We start from the raw sequence: 20,502 nt of genomic DNA, 5'->3' as shown, positions 1-20,502 counted from the left end.
TTTGCTATTCCCGGATGCAAAGTAGACAGTTGCTGCTTTGATCCAATCACTAGACTTGTCTATGATCTGAACAATGGACTCACAAATGATTTGATGATCCTTTGTGATAGATCTTAGTACTCCCTCAAAGCATCCGTTTGATTGTACCTTGCTTGTTGCTTTTATTTGGCCTGAAACAGTGGATTAAATAGCAATCTGTGACCCAGAACCCAGTGAGAAACGAGAGTTTCTCCTTCAGCGCGACAGCTGTGAAGAGGTTCTGCATTTCAACGTAGGTCCCGTGAAGGCTACCTGCGCTGAATGTCAAAACCCCTGTGTTGAGGTTGCGCTGAACCAGTTTTCCCTTGTGCAGCTGGGGTTCTCTGCTCTGTTTTGCCTTGTTTTGATCTCTGATTTTGCAGCCTGTAACCAGCATAGGTACCAGTCTGATAATTCCTTTTCTCTGCTTACATTCCGCCTCCTTTTGTACAAAAAGACTGTGAGTGTTTTTATGTGTTTGTGGCGTCATTTACAGTTTTCCTTTGCATGAGTGAAATAATCATCCTGTAGCCCTTGATTCAGATCTGTTGATTGTGATCTTAGAAGAGAGTTCATTGGCTGTTTGCAGTTGATTATACATTTACCTTTGCATTTGGTTTGAGTTTGTCTCTTTTAAGTGCTGAAACAAGTATTCATTTCGAAAATCATTAAGTGTTGTAATCTCTTCTACCCTCTCTGATTTCGAAAAAGTAAACTTGTTTGTATTGATCATTTAAAAGCGAATTCAAAGTTGTACAAAAATCTTTCTTTGTAGGCATCAATACTAAGAAAGCGGAAAACAAACACCTACATTGTGCATTTGCATTTGATAGTTTGCATGTTGGATTTAGGAAAAGTGCATTAGAGTGTGCTGATTTCTCTTTGAGAAAAGATGGTGTCTTTCTTTTCCCTTAGTAGCTAGGATTTTCAAAGTTGAAAAAGATATAAAGCTTGCTTATCATCTTTAGACTGCATTTAGGAATTGTATCATACATCTCGTGGTGAACCTTGAAAGGCAAACTTCTAAAAAGATCAACCTAAAATAAATTGAATGAACTTAACAACGCTTTGCAACATAACGCACAACATAGAGGTCTAGGCTAGAGACGTGTTCCAGCGTCGTTAAGCCTGGTGACTGTCAATCTCGTGGATGGTGGGTGATTCCTCCTGAGGGACGATAGCGCCAGTACGGATTGTGCTCCCACGTACTGTCGCGTATATATTGGGAGACTCCTATAGGCATAAAACCTTTATCCTTAGGAAGCCGTGTCGGCCGCCCTACTGATCGCAATGCACTGAACACAGCATTCAGGAAGATCGACCGCCCGTACCCTAAAAAGTATTCTGCGGTTTTGCGAAAAGTTTGGCACACCCTCTGCCTAGAAATCCAGAGCAGTTCCTTTTGGCCTTTTTCAGACTCTATAACGGAAAAAGTCCATCCGAGCATTTGTCACTTCGGGCTCGTTAAAACATCGAAGGAGACTAGAGTCATCTTTTGCTTTTTCTCGACTCTTTAAAATTGAAAAAGCAGGTTGTGTCTAAGCATCGTTAAAATTTATTTTAAATGGAATAATCATCACCATTCCCTCGTTGATCTTCGAAGTTAGTCTCTTTTCATCATAAGTTCTTGTAGAATCGCTAGCAAATCTTTTGGATAGACTAGATATGTCTGAACAACCATCGACATCCAGGACTGTGTCATCCGACACAGCAGCGGCAGAGCCTCCTGCTGCTACCCCAACGATGTTCGATGGTATACCATCTGTCCCGGCAAGTTATCAACAACAAGCCGGAGTCCCATCAAGGACTGCTTCGATGACATGGTTAGTTCCTATTTCTTCATCCGGATTATCATATGGTATTTCTTATGTTGAAACCCAACAAATTGATCCAATGTGTCTTCAAAGGCCAATCTGCCCTTTAAGTACTGGATTGCCACCGTATGGAGGGCAGTATGCCTTTTCATTGTTCCCTCCCGGAGAACAACCATATGGGAGTTTACAACAAAGTTCAGGTCAAACTGGAATTACATCCAGCGGTTGGGTACCAATACTGCCTCACCAACCAAGGGTTGTATGTTCAATGCAACCAGTCCACCCTGTGTCGAATATTCCCACTATACCTGCTATGGTTACTGCGTCGCAAGTACAAGTGCTACCTGTTGTATGTCAACCCCAACAGCCTCAGGTTGCAATACAACAGCCTCTTGTCTCAACGACTCAATCACAACCTTAGGTTAGTGCCTCCTTATCTGGAGCGACTCAGGATCAAACAAGTACTGTGACTCCTCATCTTGGTCAATCATCCAGTATTGGTCAACAGCAAATGGTTCAACAACCAGAGCTGGTTCAAACTCAACAACCCCCATTCCAGCAATCATATCAAGGACCTGAGCAACAAGTCTTTGTAAGTAATGGGCAATCGCATTTCCAAAGCGGTAATCAACAACCATATTATAATGGTTATGCCCATCAACCTTGTCAAAGTTTCCAGCATCAAATACATTATGCTGGTATGCAAAGACCCACTGCTCAGGCGATTCCATCTTATCCTGGGTATGCTTTGCCTAACCTGAATCAATAGTTGCCCTTTGTAGCAACTCTAGAATTACCAGATCTAAACCGGCTGATGAATGATCCAATTGCTTATGCCCCTTGGTGGCCAGCGATTCCACATAAACTTCCGTAAGATATTCCTAAATTTAATGGAAATCCGGGTGAAGATCCGTCGAATCATGTGATTACATTTCATCTTTGGTGTTCATCAAACACCCTAAATGATGATTCGATTAGGCTTCGCCTTTTTCAGAGGACGTTAACTGGTCCAGCGGAAAAATGGTTTATTGAATTGCCTAGAGCTTCGTTCAACAACTTCAGTACCTTAGCCACGACTTTCTTAACCCATTTTCAATTACCGATAAGGTATGAAACGGGAACGGAACTCCTAACCAACTTCAAACAGACAACGGCCACTCACATATCTGATCATATACATGAGTGGCAACGTCGTCGTAGGATGGTAAAAACGTACGTTCCCGATCAGCTATTAGCTGAATGGTTTATCAAATCCTTACTTCCTACAATCACGGAAGATGTGGCAAAGGGGGGAGTCGTAACGGAAGAGCAAGTCATCGCTCGTGCGCAATATCTGGACTTGGTCTATACTCAGTCTGGCACGCTCTACGACAAAATACCTGACGCCCCTAGATTGGAATTCTCAATTCCTCCTCCTCCTAAATCAAACAATGACTCTCATGCCATCGATGGCGTGATTGGCACGACAGACACGAAATCGACAAAGGCTACCTCTAAAAGGGCCCGTAAGATTTCCAGTCAAAATGCAAATGAGGAACTTCTTGCCTCAGAAGTAAATGCCGCGTCGACCGACAAGGGCAAACAACTGAAGCAACCGGGGGGCAAGAAGAAAAAGAAAGGGAGAAAAAGGAAACCCCCTGCGGGGTGTCATATATGCGATAAGGATCATTGGATGAGAGATTGTCCACATATAGCTGAAGTTAAGAAACTCTTTAAGAGTTCAAAAACCTCAGCAGTATTGACTGATCCGTTTCCAAGCCCAGGTACCAAACTAGTTGCTAATCAAAATGCTTCCCGATCCCAAGTGCTTATGTTGTCTATCTCAAAGCAGCAAAATGATGCTTTGGCAAGGAATAAAGATTACAGGAATCCACAGGTGTCGAATAACAAGGCTAATGAACAACCTAGTAGTTCGACAACAACTTTGACCAAAGTTGTGCCCCCCACCATTCCTGAAAAAATGATAAAGTCGCCAAAGGGAGTAGGGTACAAGTCGACATTTAATCCTCGTGCAAAAATAGCACAGAATTATAATATAATAGAGGACCTGGCCCAATCACCGTCCACTATGTCGACGCTTGAGGTATCGCAAAATTGCCTCTCCCAAGAGCAAGCTTTATTATCAGCAATAGGAGAAATTGACCCAATGGACTCCAATCTTGTGGCCTTTGATCATAAAGGATATGACCCTCAGTTACCAGCTCAACTAGCTTTCCTTATTCAAGTGAAAGCCCTCAACAAAACTGTTCATCGAACAATTATTGATGAGGGGGCATCTACGTGTATTATGTCGATGAGTTGCTGGAAGAATTTAGGCTCACCATCCTTGTCGAGATCATCAACGACGTTAAAATAATTTGATGGACGATCATACACTCCATACGGGATTTTAAGTAACTTGCAAGTTGAACTAGGGGGCAAAACAGTAGGAATTGATGTTGAAGTAATTCATGGAAACCTCGATTACAACATCCTACTGGGAAGGCCCTGGATATATGCCATGGCCGCAGTTGTGTCGACCTACTTTAGGAAGATTGCATTTCCCTTTCAAGGAGGAATTACAGTCGTCAACCAACAAACTTTCCTCCCCGACAATTCACAAGTTACGGGAAGCATTCCAATGATCCATGGAAGCAATCATTCGCTTCAAAATATTGGAGTAGGTCTCCTAAAAGACCCTGGCTTAATGGGTACTTTTGCCCTACCACCTGCAAGTAATCTGGCGGAAGTGGCCACAGTGGAAACCTACAATATGAAATCTTCTATATCTAATGGATTCAGAAGATTCCTAAACATTTTGTCAGCGTGGATCATCGCCCTAATAGAAATACTGTAAATACAGTGGGCTCCGAGGACGGTTCTTATCTCGTGTCAACCTCGTTAAAAAATGAAACAAGGAGTCATGAGGATAGTTCTTTTACTGTTTTAACCTCATTAAAAAATGAAACGAATCCCCTTTTCAAATCTCAAAGGTAAACCTTCATTCCAACCACCAAGTTGAATGCAATGAAGCTTGGGGGGCATGCACCTTGATTTGCGTTATTATGCTGGGGGCATGCAAACTCATATCGAGCAGTTTTAGCACATAGTTCATGCTCGTTAAAAAATAAACATAAGTTCGAGCAGTTTTAGCACACAGTTCATGCTCGTTAAAAAATAAACGCAAGATCCGAGCAGTTTTAGCGCATAGTTCATGCTCGTTAAAAAATAAGATAGAGCAAATGTTTCCACCCGCGTTTAAGCTCGTTAAAAAATGAACTATCCCGGTAAATAACCACCGTGAATGTAATATCATCAGCCATTAAAGCCTTGGTCGTGTTTGCACCGTCACCTCCACTTTTCCATTGGCTGATCATTCACCCCCATATGATTGTTTACCCATTTTGAGGAACAACTGCGAAGAGTGATTTCACTAGCCATCCTTGTGACACTGCCGTGATTGGAAAATTCCAACCTGTACCTGGAATCAGCTGCTAACCCGTTTTATCACTCGTTCCTCAAAAGACGAGTCTTCTTTAAGCTCTTTTCATCTGACTCGTAAAATATGAAAAGATTGCCGAGTTTTGGCCTTCCAGCTCGTTAAAGCGACCGGAAGTGCTATCCCTCCTCTAGATTTTAATCTTTTTGGACCTGAGGGATTATTGCACAAAAAGATCGAGCGCTTGTTTTGTTCAGCTCGTTAAAACTATCGAAAACTCATCCCTTCTGTATTGTTTTATACTTTTTCGGTCTTAAGGGATTAGATGACGAAAAAGGACTTTCGGAGTTGACTTTATGTACCTTTTTAGACTCTCGAAAAATGAAAAGGACCGAGTTATCTTTGTCGTTAGACTCGTTAAAAGCATGAAATAGCGACAAACTTGTCTTTAGACGAGAACGAGTTTCACTATCGCTAGGCTCATTAAAACATAGCGATGGGCTTGCCCGAAGGGCAGGTTATAGAACAAGCATATGTTATCCTCCTCAAGCTTGACAAAAATAAAGAGGTACTGGTCAGCAATGACTGGGGAAAAATTGGGAGAAACTAAAGAAAACTTTGATGGTAGCAAGTCGCTCTTGAACATGACACTTTTCCTCCGTACCATAATCGGGTTGGGTTGTTTCATTCACTGGTCACATCCATGGTCTCGCCATACCATCCATATTTGGGGTAATGCTACCAATCCATCGCATCAGTGTCACCATATGTTCAAGAAGAGTCGTTCAGAAAAGTCAACTGTGTCCCATCCACTACCATACATTATCCTTCATCCTTTCATGACCGCCACCCTGAATCATATGTCACAGATCGTTTTCACCTCCATTAAAATCATTAGCTCCGTTCTGCGTCACTGATGTGGGATTCATTAAGGCCCTCCTTTGACAGATCGCTTCTTGTCGACATCAGCTCATTATCCAAGAAGTTGATCTAGGAACAACCCTTTCAGTACTTTGAAGCTTGCATGCCTCAATGGCAAGTTTCTCACTTCCGACGATAGGTATACATCAATGACCTTCGACCAAAAGATTTTGCGTGGTGTTCGACGCCAAGTCCTTTATTCACACCACATGAATTGTACTGCAGTACCTTGAGGGTCATTATCATTATCGGTGATTCCTCTTGCGCTTGTTAACGGTTTACATCATTGACCGGTAATCAAGCGATGTCTTTCCATGTTCGACTTCAGAACATTTCTCACATGGATCGACTTGTACTTAGAGTGAAGATCGAACGAGTTTGAAGACCCCGGATCTAGTTTCATCCATCCGGGCTGCGATATATATTCAGGAAAAATAAAGACATTGACATGTACATCATTGCAGCAGATAATCATCCTACTCAAAGGATGATAATTTCATCAAAATTATCAGTCTACCACCAGACGATTGTCTGTTCTATGTACAGAAAAATGAATTTATAAAGCTGAGCATGGGAATGCTCGCCTCAGCTAGATCATGAAGGCAGTATGAAAAATAATGTATTGTATTGTATCTTATTACAGATCTCCTCTCAGCATTGGATGAACTTCGGACCCCCCTGATAAAGCATTTCGCCCGATAAACAACCTCATACTTTAGGGGGCAACTGTTATAGACATTTTTGTGCCTTACAGCATTGAGCATGAAATGTCCATAATCTAAGGGATCCAAAGTCCCTAAACATGTTGTTCCTACCCCTAGAGGAACAAGGCTAACAAACCACAGCAATTCACAGAAGTTCTCCACCAAAAACTGCTCAAAACAAGTCAAATCAGGATCATTTCAGTGGCTACACTAGCTGTTTGCGCTGAATGTCAAAGCCAACACTGGCTACCTGCGTTGAATGTCAAATGGAACACTGGCTACTTGCGCTGAACGAGAGTGGACATGTGGCACGCTCATTTCTCAAGGTGTCAAAACCCAGGAAGCTTCCAAAATGACACTTGCCTCAGGGAATTCGACTGGTGATGAGTAAGAGGTTCCAAATCTCCAAGTGGAAGCAAGAACCTCCAAGTGGACTCAAGAACTGACAGAGGGAGAGGACACTAGTCAGATCTCAAGCTGACTCATCCTCTCTCCCAACATCTATATATGGATCTCTCCTCCATGAGATCTAGAGGCTGGAATTTTGTTATTGCAAAGAATTGTTGTTGGTTTGAGATTGGAATCATTGAGTTCTTAATGCTTTGAAAGGGGTGAAGATAGGAATTCCATTTGCTGGGAAGGAGATGCTGGATTGGAGCCCTCTGGGTTGTATCTCTTCATGAACCTTGTTATTCATCAATAAAGCTATCTTGGTTTCTCCTATATGCTGATGTATTTTGATGTACGAATGTATTAGTGTATTTGGTTTATTTCTAATCCTAAACTAGTTATGAATGTGAATATCTGTCTTTGTGTAGAGTTCTTCTCTTGTCGCAAGTAGCTATTCTCTTGTCGCAAGTAGCTGTTCTCTTGTGATCTTGCAGGAAGTTGAAGCTGGATAAGCAAGAAGGCAAGTAGCTGTGAACTCCCAAAGAGAAGAGAGACCGGATCGAGGGACAAACGGAAGACACCGGTAAGTCTATTGATCTCTCTTCTTTCACATTTCATAAAGGAAGAAACCAGAATAGCTGTACTCGTTTGTCGCTAAGGCACTGTCACACCTTAGGTGGATAGGATCGTCCTGCATAGGCATTTTCCCCCACAACAATATCAACTTTTCCAACTCAAAATTTAACACTAGCAATTGCATTGGAAGGCAAAAACAATGTTTTTGTGGCAACAAGAGTGCCTTGGTCTCAATTCATGGTCCCAAGGAGGGAGAAAGGAGATCAAGGCTTGCTTGGTAGCCTTTTTGTGGATCTTTTCTATCATCAAACTATCAAATCAACCTGAAGCAAGAACAACTATCTTAATAATAAAAGCAACCTAAGTAACAAAGCAAGATTTAACCTAAATAACAAAAATTATTCTATGAATGCAATAAAAACACATAGAAGTACACAAAGGAGGTACTGGGCACTTTGGTTGGGCCCAAACCCAAGAGCTACAGCCCCCTAGGAAAGATCAGTGCTGGTTCAAAGCTAGATTCATCTTCATTGATCAAAAAATAATAGTTACATCACAAAACTGTCTGCAAAAGGAGCTCGAAAATGAGTTGAGTACAAGGCTACACTAAAGTGCGAAAATAGACTATCAAATGGCTAACCTACTAAATCTTGAAGCCTTCCTATTTATGCAAGTGAGGACTCCCAACAATCCTCCTAAAATTTAGGAACTCGGCTGCCCAAAACTGCATATAACAGCCACTTCACTAGACTTGCTCGGCTGCCCCTTGAAATCATCTTTGGTGGGTTGTTGAACTCTGAGCTGTTGATGGAGAACTCGAGGAATGGGTCATTTAGTGTAGGAGACACCCCTACTATAAATCTTTAGCCTTGTTTCTTTGAGTTTGGCTACCAATCTGCTCATAAATGCCTGGTCTTGGTCCAAAAATGTCTAAAAAATGCAATAAACACGTATTAGACTTTGTGGTAAAGTAACTATTCCCATTCACTCAATTAACATAAATATATTCAAAATCATGCACAAAACTATGGAGAATGGTGGATTAAATGAGAATAATAGGAAAAATGAGCCCATATAGTTACCCATTTCCAGGGCTCATCATCACCTCCCTGCTAAATGTGTTGCTCATCCTCTGAGCAACTAATCCAGTTCTTCATCTTTGATAGTTTTAACTGCCTCCCTGACATCCCAGGCCTCTGAGGTGATGTCCTCTTCTCTGTCATGAAAACCTGCCTTTCTGTCCACTTCCTCCCATTGTTTTTGTTCCTCTTCTTCCTTAACCCCTTCTAACAGACCTAGCAGTAGTGGAAGGCTGAAATTAAGGCCAATCCAGTTGGCTTTCAAGTTTTACATTGATTGTTTGTATAGGGGTACTCTTTTCATAGCCTCCCTCATTCTGGTTGGGGAGTGATACTCCCTTATTTTCAGACTATGGGACAATGTATTCCATCTTCTTGTGCAAGCATGAAGGCAGTTATCACCAAACAATATTTCCATATCTTCAAAGTGAGCAATGGCATGTGCTTTCCTTTCAACATAGTCAGGTGCAATGTGAGTGTTGTCTGTAAGGTGCTGATGGAAATATATGAGAGTTGAGGGATCTTCTGGTTTTGCCCTTATCATGAGTGGCTCACTTAGCTCCCTGGTCATAATCTTCTGAATCTCTACTGCCCTCTTTTCCTCATGGCTCAACCAAGAAGCCATAGCCATGAGTTGTAGATCTCCTAATGCAGCGTTTGGGTCCCATAGATTCATGTTAGGAAGTGCCAGGTTGTGTAAATAGAATTCTACTAACTTGGCCTTATCTTCAGCTGAGTTGTTGTCACACAAATGCATAAACTGATTGTAATTCTGGAATGGGATGGTGCCCCTTTGGGCCAATGTTTTAATTTGAAATTGCAGCCATTGGTCTTTAAGATATAATGCATAGGACCTAGCAAGTTTCCTACATTGCAAGGCTTCTATTGCCCAGTTGGCCATGCAAGCCATTTGGGCCTCTTTTTCTTGTAACTGCTATTTTAAAAACTGCATTTCTTCTGCTGCCTGAGACTCCTTTTTTTGCAGTAGTTTAAATACATTTCAATATTAGCTCATGTCTCTCCCTATTTTTGTTGTTTCTTGGTTGCTACATTGTCTGTTAGAGAACCTTCTTGCTGTTGTTGCCATCCTAAAATGGACAGCCTATCTCCCTTATGAACTTCCTATTGCTGTAACTGCCTTTTCAGCAGTTCATTCTCTTCTTGTAGCTGGGCTATTTTACTACTTTCTATGCGTCTTACCATGGCCAACTCCCATCTTAATTCTTTTAGCTTGTCCTCCATGTGCCCTATGTCCTCAACTCCTTTAGATTTAGCGATTTGCATCCATGTGTGGGTTCTGACCCTCTCTTTTTCTAATTCGAAGAATAGAGGCACAACAAATTTCTGTGGGATGATTTTCCCACCCTCTAGCAGATTGTAAAAGGAGCCCAAATTAGGCTGAGGGTTTGGTTCAGGTATTTCTTTGGCCTTGCTCTCCCCATGTGACTATTCTGCTGCCTTCTCCTCCAATTTTTCAGTTTCTTTCAACTTGGCTAGAGTTTCCTGTAGAGATGTTTCAGCTTCCTGTAGAACTGCCTTTGAGTCCATCAACTTGATTCTCTCTTTCCAGGTGGAGGTTTTGGGGCTTCCTCTTTCATAGGTGATAGATATCTTGGAAGGAGATTCTTCCTTCTTTTCAGTGGGTGTATCCTCAATGACAATTGGTTCCTTTGATGGTGGCTGGGGTTTGCCCACTTTGATCCTTGTGCTTCTTCTAGCTTTAAAATACATGGAGGTTTGCCTTTTTATTTTTCCTTTTTGTTTTGCAGGTGTGCTTAATGCAGCAAGCACAACTGCTGCTTCCCTTGCCAATGTTTTAGGGGATGTTTCTTTCTGCTCTTCATTTCCTGCAACCTTGCCTATGTCCATTGTTTCTACTTGTGTCACTGATATCTCAGGGTGTGTCTTTTCTTTTTCTTGTTGGGTCCCTGCCTTGGCTGTGGCAGTCTTCTTTTGGGCTTTCTTGGCCTTTTTCTTCCCAACCTTTGTCCTTTTTCTCTTCTCTGTTTTTGAGGTTGTCTCCTTTTCTACCTTAGGCTCAGTAGTAGTCTTGTCAAATTCCTCTTTTTCTTCCTGTTTCTCTTCTGTTTTTCCTTCTGCTTGAATATTTTATGCTTCCTCATTATCGTTCTTCTCAATTCCTTCAATTTGCTCCTCCTCATCACTGCTGGATGGGCTAATGTCCTCAGTCAAAGTTTTGATGTCATCATCCCTGGACATATTTCTGAAAATTTCCCAAGTTATGGGGATAGTATATGTGTGTAAGACATCTTCTACCAATAGTTTGATGAGCCCATGGTGGGCCAAATGATATGGGACCCCTGCATTTAGCTTTGTGCCACATTCAATCAAAGACTGGAGGAGGAAATATGGGAGGCTCAGTTTTCTAGCTAGAGGTAAGTCCATCCCATATCTCAATTAATGCAACAACCTGAAATGATAACCATAAATTATGCTGAACCTCCCTTCACATGTGATATACTTCATTATTTGGTAATTGAATTCACTCTAGAGAGGAGGCAAGCTTGTCCTTTTGACCCCCTTTTTATATTCTACAAGATGCTCCTTAGGCTGAAAAAATGTCTTCTTAGCAACTTGTCCCAATGATTTCTCCTCTTTGCTCCAAGGGAGCCCCAGTGGAAGACTGGTGATTCTACTGATGAAATCAGGTGTAAGTTCTAGGGTCAGACCCCTAAAACTAACAATAGCATGTGTCTTCATATGTGGTCTTAGGGACATAAAAAATTCTTTAGTCACCTCCTCATCATATCCCTGAATTCTTTCAAAGAAGGATATCCAGTTTGCCCTGATGAAGAGGGCCACCACCTCAGGGTGCTCATGCAATTTGCTAGAGTTTAATGGTTCTTTTCTTATGAATCCTCCTGGCATGGTGTGGAGTGCTTCTTTTTGTGTTTTAACCAGAAAAAAAAGATCAGGTGAGAAAAGCAGGCAAAACTGAAACAGAGGATAGCTGAATTTTTTCTTTTCCTGAAATCAAAGAAGGAATTTCCCGTGTGCTTCTCCTTACAACATCAAATTGCAATAATTCCCCTGTTTTAAACTGCTGTTATCCTGAATTTGACTTTCTGTTTTTGAAAAGATATATATTTTTTTTTGATAGAATAGAGGATAAGGACACAGGTTCTTTTCAGCAAGTAGATAGATATGCAAATTCGTTTTTTCACACACACAGGTTGGCCTCTACACTTGCATGTATGTTCCTTATAGTATAATTTGAGAAAGGAGGAGGCAGATTTCGGATGCAGAGAAGAGAACAGAAAACTGTGTAGAACTCAGGGAAAATATGCAGGGAGACTTTCCCTCTTTTTTTCAATCCAATGTCATGTTTAATTCACCACCTTACTCAAACAAGTCATATGCAAAGAGGTTTTACCGAGCCTACCTCTTTTTAAGCTTGAATTTTGACGAAAATCCTGGGTTTTCCTTCTGTAGGGCTGTTCTCTACCTTTCCTGTAGAAATATTCCGGCTCCTGTAGAATGTAACAGTGCTCCTGTAGAGCCCGATAGGCGGGAGGGTTTTTAAAACTGGAAAAAAACTAGCGGAGGATGACTGGTTGGCTGCTCTGGAAGTGGTAGGTGCCTACTACAGTCGAGAATGTCGTGAATGAAAAATGAAAAAAGGGTGGAGAAGGCTTCTACCGAGCTGTCTTTTAACTGTTGGCGTAATCTATGGTGAGGAGATGAGGTGGCCGGATGGGTATGTTATCACCCTCCGGACCGTTGGTCCTATGTCACGGTCATAATGGTTCTTCATGCCATCTGACTGCCATCAACTCCCTTACTCCCGTTATCCGCTGCCACCACTACGAGTCCCGAATGTTTTTTCCCAAATGGACATATCACACGTGTTGGCAGCATATCTGATTGGCAATTTTGAATTTGGCGGGCCCATTTGAATTCCACGAGGTTATGTAACTGAACGAGGGTGGCCAGTTAACTGGCCACTAATTCCATTCAATCGTAACCATTCCCATAGTTCATGTAGCTTTGAAATATGATTCATGCAATCGAGGAATAGGTTTAGGAACTTACCTGCTCAGTCACGACCGTGTTATGCATATTTTGGATTTTGGCACCCATTTCTTCACTGTTGTTGCTGCTTGCACTCTGCATGCTTGGCCTCGGGCTTTTGCTGATGATCTCATGTTCAAACATAGCTCCTGTGCTGACCCTATCTCTGGAGCATGCTTTTCAGAGGGATCAGCTACTACAGGAATCCTGTAGGATTTCCTGTAGCTGCTTCTCCTTCTGAAATTCAAGCTAATATCTGAGTAGGGCTACAACTGCTGAAGAAGGTCTCGGCTGAAAAAGGAATCACAGATGGAAGGTATCAGGTAGGGGTGAGTGAAAAGGTTGCTTCTTTTATTTGTCATTAAATTTCTTTGTTTGCAGCATGAAGGAAACATAATTTCTGTGTGTGACTATGCAGGGGCATAAAAACGAGTGCAAAGAAGGTGCACAAGGATGGATTGGTGACATAGGGAGCTGGATGGTGGCAGGGAGGTTCACAAGCCTCATAGACAAATTTCCAACCTTCAGGTCCTCCTCTGAGATTGATTTTGGCTTTTCTGTAGTTTCTACAGGATCCTCCTGTAGAAGATACAGAGTTTCCTGTAGGATGCGAAATTTCAGACCAAATGAGACCAAAACTTGGGAAAGGGTAACGGTGATGGAGGAATGGATTGTGAGGGATGCATGTAGCCTAGTCATGTCCTTTGTTTTTGTCTTGTGCGATCCTCCTACAACCTGCAATGACCTTCTTGCAACCTGCAATTTATTCAAAAGAAGTTAGGTTTATCTTTTTTTCTTTTCTTTTTTCTTTATTTTTTCTTTTTTAGTCTGAGACAACTGGGACGCATCCAAGAGGTTTTCACCCACACTGTCTACCCTGGGCACCTCCAAGATGTTTTCACCTAGGGTAGGTGGAGTGGAGACAGGGACCTGGTCCACTACCAATACTGATTTACCCAGAGTCTCAATGAACTCTTGCTTGGAAAGGGGCTTCTTGTAGATCTTCAATCTATGCCAATTGACGAACATGGGGATGGCTTCTTCATCAATGGTCCAAATAAGGACTGAACCATTGTCATTACATGTTTCCACTGTATATGGTCCCAGCCATCTTGTCCTCAGCTTTCCCTTGAAATCTTTGTATCTTGAATCATACAATAGCGCCCAATCTCCTAGTTGAAATTGTTTTTCTTTGAGGTGCAGGTCATGCCATATCTTTCTTTGGAGTTGGACTACCTCTGAGTGGAGAAGGGCCTGCATTCTATGTTCATCTAATCCATTCAACTGAAGCAATCTTTCCTGTTGTGCATGGCTGAGATCTAGGTCCAGCTGAGCTGCCATCCTCAATGTGTTATATTCAAATTCTATGGACAACAAAGCCTTCTTCCCATAGACCAACGCATAGGGTGTGAAACCTGCTGTAGTTTTCTAAGTAGTGTTATAGGCCCAGGTGGCCTCAACCAAGCGATCTGCCCAATCTTTTCTGCTGCTGTTCACTACCTTAGTCAAAATCCCTTCCAAAGCTCTGTTAGTAACTTCCACCTGTCCATTTGCTTGCGGATGAAAAGGGGTGGAAGTTCTGTGCTTAATCTTGTGATGGGTGAGCAGGTCTTCAATCAGGTTAGAGGTAAACTGACTTCCTTGATTTGTGACTAATTCTCTTGGGTAGCCAAACTTATAAAAGATATTTTTGCTCAAAAACTCAGCTTCTTTTTCTTCTGTTGCTGCTCTGATTGCCTTTGTTTCTGCCCACTTTGTCAGGTAATCCATGCACACAATGATGTAAGACTTCTGTTTTGAAGGAGGGTTGATAGGGCCCACAAAGTCCATGCCCCACTTCTCAAATGGCTCGAAAGTCACTTGAGGTTGCAAGGGCATCTCATCCTTTGGAGTAGGTGTCCCCATCCTTTGACATTGGTCACATTGGCTGATGTTTCTCCTGACATCTTGATGAAGAGTGGGCCAAAAGTATCCTGCCTGCAGAATTTTGAAGGCGGTTCTCTTTGCTGCAAAGTGGCCCCCACAGGGCTCATCATGACATGTTAGGAGGATGTCAAAAACTTCCTCCTCCCTGACACATCGCCTCAAGACCTGATCTGGGCCAAGTTTAAAAATATTGCCCCTAATCCAAGTGAATGGGGCACTTTTCCTCACGATCTTGCTCTTCTCTTTTAAGGACAGGTATGGCGGAAACTGTGCTGAAACCAAATAATTTTCTATATCAGCAAACCATGGAGAGTACTAAAATAGCAAATAGGTGTTCATCTGGAATTTGATCATCCACCATCCCTTCTTCACCTGCAGGCAGATCTAGTCTAGACAGAAAATCAACAACACAATTTTCCTTACCTGGCTTATCAACAATGGTTAAATCAAATTGCTGAAATAAAAGTAACCATCTAATGATACGAGCATTTACATCAGGTTTATTCATCAAATACCTAATTGCAGCATGATCCGTATGCACGAATGTTTGATAGCCAGTGATGTAGTGTCTAAACTTGTTTAGGGAATGGACTATAGCCATGAGCTCTTTTTCAGTTACAGTGTAGTTTAACTCTGCCTTGGACAGGTTTTACTGACAAAATATATGGCATACGGTAAGTTCTCTTCAACTTGTCCTAAGGCTGCTCCTATAGCTTTGTTTGAGGCATCTGTGTGAATGTGGAAAGGTAGGGCCCAGTTTGGATCTCTCAAGATTGGGGCAGTTATTAGCTTACCTTTCAAAGCATCCAGAGCCTCTTACAGTTGTCAGTCCATATGAACTTAACATATTTTCCCAAAAGACCAAACAATGGAGAGGCTAGCTTACTAAAATCTTTAATGAATCTTGTATAATATCCTGCTAAGCCTAGAAAACTCTGAACATCTCTTACCTTTTGAGGAGGCGGGACCCTTTGGATGATAGCAATCTTGTTGGGATCCACCTGTAAACCTTGCTGAGAAATTGTATGACCTAGCACGGTCCCTTCAGTCATTAGGAATTCACATTTATTAGGACTGAGGGACAGGTTCATTTCAATACACTTGGCTAAAACTTTCCTCAGGTTAGTCAAAGCTTCTTGGAAGTTAGAACCATAAGGGGTAAAGTCATCCATATAGATTTCAACTGAATCATGAACCAACTCAATGAATATACTCAGTACTGCTCTCTAGAAAGTGGCAGGAGCATTGCAAAACCCAAAGGGAAGGACCCAGTAGGAAAAGGTACCCCATGGACATGTGAAAGTGGTCTTATCTTGGTCTTTCGGGCTGATTTGGATCTGATTGTACTCGCTAAATCCATCTAGAAAGGAAAAGAACTTCTTCCTTGCCAGGCCATCTAAAAATTGATCTATGAAAGGCAAAGGGAAATGGTCCTTCTTGGTGGCTTTGTTAAGTTCTCGATAATCTACACAGATTATCCACTTCCCATTTTTCTTGTGCACAAGCACTAAAGGAGAAACCCATTCACTGTCAGAGATGGGGTAGATGAATCCTGCATCCAGCAAATTTTGCAGTTCTTCTTTGACAATGTCCTTAAGGGTTGGATTCATCCTCCTTTGAGGCTGTCTGACTAGTTTATAATCCTCTTTAATGTAAATGTGATGAGTACAGATTGAAGGGTGGACTCCTTTCAGCTCCTTATAGCTCCAAGCAAAAGCATCCAAATGGCTGTTCAATAAGCTACACAGTGCTTTCTCCTGAGAGGTGGATAGGGATGAGTTGATCTTCAAGGTTCTTTTAGGGCCAAATTCCACATTCTTAACTCGAGAGAGGTCGGATCGACCACATAGATATCAACTAAAGCCTTGGATTGGGTTTCTTCCACCAACTCTTCTAATGGCAACACACTGGGGGGTGGATTTTGAATCAAGTTCTCAATAAGATCATCCTCGGTTTGAGGACCTCCCCTGGTGGCTTCCACTATGCACAATGGTGCAGAGCAGAATTCATCCTCATCTTCCTCCTCCAACAAGAGAGGTAAGTCATGTTCTAGCAGAGGTTCGGCAAGAGGATATAGGACTAGCTGTTTGGACATATGCCCATTGTTGATGGTCATGCTCCCATCTCAACAATTGAGGTAAGCATCTGTAGTAGCTAACCAAGGCCTCCCCAAGATGAGGGGATACCCAGTGAGCTTTGCCTTTGGTTGAAGAACTAAGAAGTCAGCAGGGTACTCCCAGGAATCAATGGAGACCATTACATCTTCCACAATCCCCTCAGGAGTCACAGTGGAGTGGTCTGCCAACTGTAGTACTGTTGAAGTCTTTCTTAGGGAACCCTAAAGGTTGAGTTTGAGCATAGTGTCCCTGGTAATTACGTTAATGGCAGCCCCTAGATCAATCAAGGTGTGGGGGATTATGGTGGCATTGATGTGGACATCGACTACAGGACTCCCAGGGTCTAGATATTTTGGACAGATTACCTGTCCCAACATCAGGTTAGATAGTTGTTCTATGACATTGATAGTTGGGACATCTCTCTTGCGCCTGCCTGGCTGCCTGAAAAACTTCTCTTTGATCAACTTGTTGTAGATTGGTACATCTTTTATGGCCTGGAGAAGTGGTATTTTCACACATAACTGTTTAAGTTCTCCCAGAAGTTTAGTTTCTTCTGGGGTTGGTTGCATGGTTCCAGTTAGTCTCTCAGGAAAGGGTGGAATGGCTTTGGGTTCACTTTCCTGTTTCTCTTCCTCATTCTCCTTAGGAGGAGGTTGGCTATCTGGGAGGACATTCCCAGATTGCAGGTTGATATCCTAAATCTCCACAACAGAGGTAGGGCATGTTGTTTCTCCAGTATATACATGTTGGGCCTGTCTGTTATTGGGGTTTTGGGTTCGGTTGAGTAGGTATCTGGGGTTGTCTTGGAGGAGCAGGAGGTAATGGTTGTGGTTGAGTAGATGGTGGAGGCAAAAGAGCGAGAGGAGATTTGTATTAGGGCCTCCACCCCTAATGAGGTGCATTCCACTGGGTTGTGGTTGAGCGTGAGAATGAAACGAGTGAGCAACTGGTTGAGTATGGTATTGAGATGGATACGACCAAGGAGGGGGTGTGGACCAGGAAGGATGAGCATGGGGACCCCAAGAAGGCATGGAAGTGGCTTGGTTGGGGTTGTAATAATTCTGGGATGTCCCTTGCATTCCTTGTTGGTAAGGTCTGGGTCCATGTGGCCTCCTTTGGTTCATGAAGTAGAGTGGTTCAGTGGCTCCTTTAGCCCCTTGGTACATAGCTTTAAATCTGGGCAATGAAGGGCACTGATTTGTAGGATGGTATTCTTCACAGACAAAACACACTTCTATAAAGTGCAATGGACATTCGTTCCTAGGACGTTTTCTAGTGCACCTGGGACAAAAGATGGCCAAAGCCCTCCTGGCTTCCTCTTGCTTCTTTTGGATTCATAAGATATCCATTTGCATGGCAATAGTTTGTCTCATCTCGCTTTTGAAGTCTTCCATCTGATTTGCAAATTCGTTTTTAAGGAATGAACTAGATAAGGGGGTACTGGCTAAGAGTTGACTTCCCCTACCTCTCTTTCTGGTTGCCCTAGAATGGTTTCTAAACACAGTCTTTATGTCATCATAAGGTAGTTGGTAGATGTCTCCCCCAGCTAGCAAATGGAGGGTATCTAGAAGGTCTTCAGGGACTCCTCTGAGCATAACCAACTTCAGAGATTCGGGGTCAAGTGTGCACCTGGCCCTTTTATAACTGAGTTGAAACCTCTCTTCATAGTCTTCTAAAGATTCATCACTTCCCATGGTCACTCGAAAGGTTTCTTCCTTTGTATCCTTTGACCTATAGTAGTCTGGGTATTTGTTGTTAAAGGATTGCTGCATCTGAGCCCAAGTTGTGACATTGTTTCCAGGTAGCCCCATGAACCAATGTAGTGCTACATCCTTGAGGGTGGAGGGAAAGAGTTTCAACTTTTGCTCGTCTTCTGCATAGTCATAAGTTCGACAAAGGACAACAAACTCAAACAAGAAGGTATCAGGGTCTTCAGTAGTCAATCCATGGAAGTGAGGTAAGGCTGAGGGACTTATGCTTTTCATTTTTATGTACCCATTGGTCTCTCGGATGGGAAAAACACCTTCTATTCTCTCCCCATTTCCTCTACCATTTCTGTTTTTAGCCATGGTCTCAGGGGGAATGGTTTCTTGCTCTTCTTCTGTTATAGGATATTTGTTTATCTCTGGAGGTTCACCTATAGGTTCTTCTGGATCATTGGCACCAAAGAAGAGAGAAGGGCGACTTAGTGATGTGGTGGGGGTGTTGGGTAGGAATTTTCCTGAATTATCTCTGTTCCTACGAGGCATGAAAGGAAATCTCTTTTTTTGGGTGATTTTTGTTTCTTTTTTCTACTTGTACCTGCAAAAATGAAATAGACTGAATTGAAACTAACTAAAATCTATCTTGCTAAAATGAAAATGCAGAATTGAAACGAAAGTAGGAAAGGATTAATCTATTTGCTGAAATGAAATTGCAGAATTGGAATGAAAGCAGGAAATGCTAATCTATGCTTGCTGAAATGAAATCGCGAAATTGAAATGAAAGCAGGAAATGCTATTTTACGCTTGTTGAAATGGAATTGCAGAATTGAAATGAAAGCAGGAAATGTCTAATCTACTTTTGTAGAATTGAAATTGCAGAATTGAAATGAAACAACTACTATACTCTTGTTGAAATAAACTACTTTAGCAGAAGGTTGTAGTAGAAAATAGAAGAAAAGCAGCAATCACAAAATACTCTGACGCTTCCCCGACAACAACGCCAAAAATATGGTGAGCTCCTGTATTGTAGTAATGATGCTGCAACTCCTGGGGCTCCCTACTTTACTTTTATCAACCCGGTAGTTCGCAACAAACTTGGAAGCGACGGTGATATATGCACAAGTACTAGCTCTTACTGCAGGCTGTCACTTGATTAGCTGGCACAAGTTCGCTAGGAGCTCAAGCCAATTTCTATGAGGTCTCAGAAGAAGATTTTAACTGTTATGGAATAAAGCTAAATCAAAAGAGGCTAGTCTACTTGCAGAAATAAGATGAAAGCTGAAAGGAAACACAAACCCTGGCAAACCCTAGTTTTACCGACTAACCCTACTTGTGCAAGAAAAGGGATGTAAACTACTGAAATGGATGCCATTGACTATTGAAAAGGTAAAATGCATGTGTTTAAGCTAATTCTGAAGGAAAATATGGAAAATCATCTTTTTGTACTTTTGAGCAATTTTATGCAGAATTATTATGCTTGTGTTTTAACTATTTGTGACTGTGCAGACGTTTAGAGGTGAAAGGAAATGGAGTGGGAATTTGCAGGAGGTTGGGAAGGTGTGGAGAGGACCTAAGGAGTCCCTAGCACCCTTTTGGAGATTTCCACTGTGCTCAGATTCCAAAAAATCGCTCGCATGAACTTCTACAGGAGGCTGCAGGGGATCTACAAGAAATTCTACAACGAGTTCTACAAGAAGAGGCCGGAAGTGGTTTTGAGAAGGTTGAAGGTGGAAAAATGGTGGGAAAGTGGAAATGAAGGATGGATAGAGATGTTAAGGGGCCTAGGACCTGGTAAATGAAGCTC

The sequence above is a fragment of the Pinus tabuliformis genome, chromosome 8 (assembly GCF_031772625.1).
Source record: "Pinus tabuliformis cultivar Carrire ecotype Pingquan chromosome 8, CPIR1, whole genome shotgun sequence".
NCBI lineage: Eukaryota > Viridiplantae > Streptophyta > Pinopsida > Pinales > Pinaceae > Pinus > Pinus tabuliformis.
Note: the sequence above shows the minus strand (reverse complement) of the source record.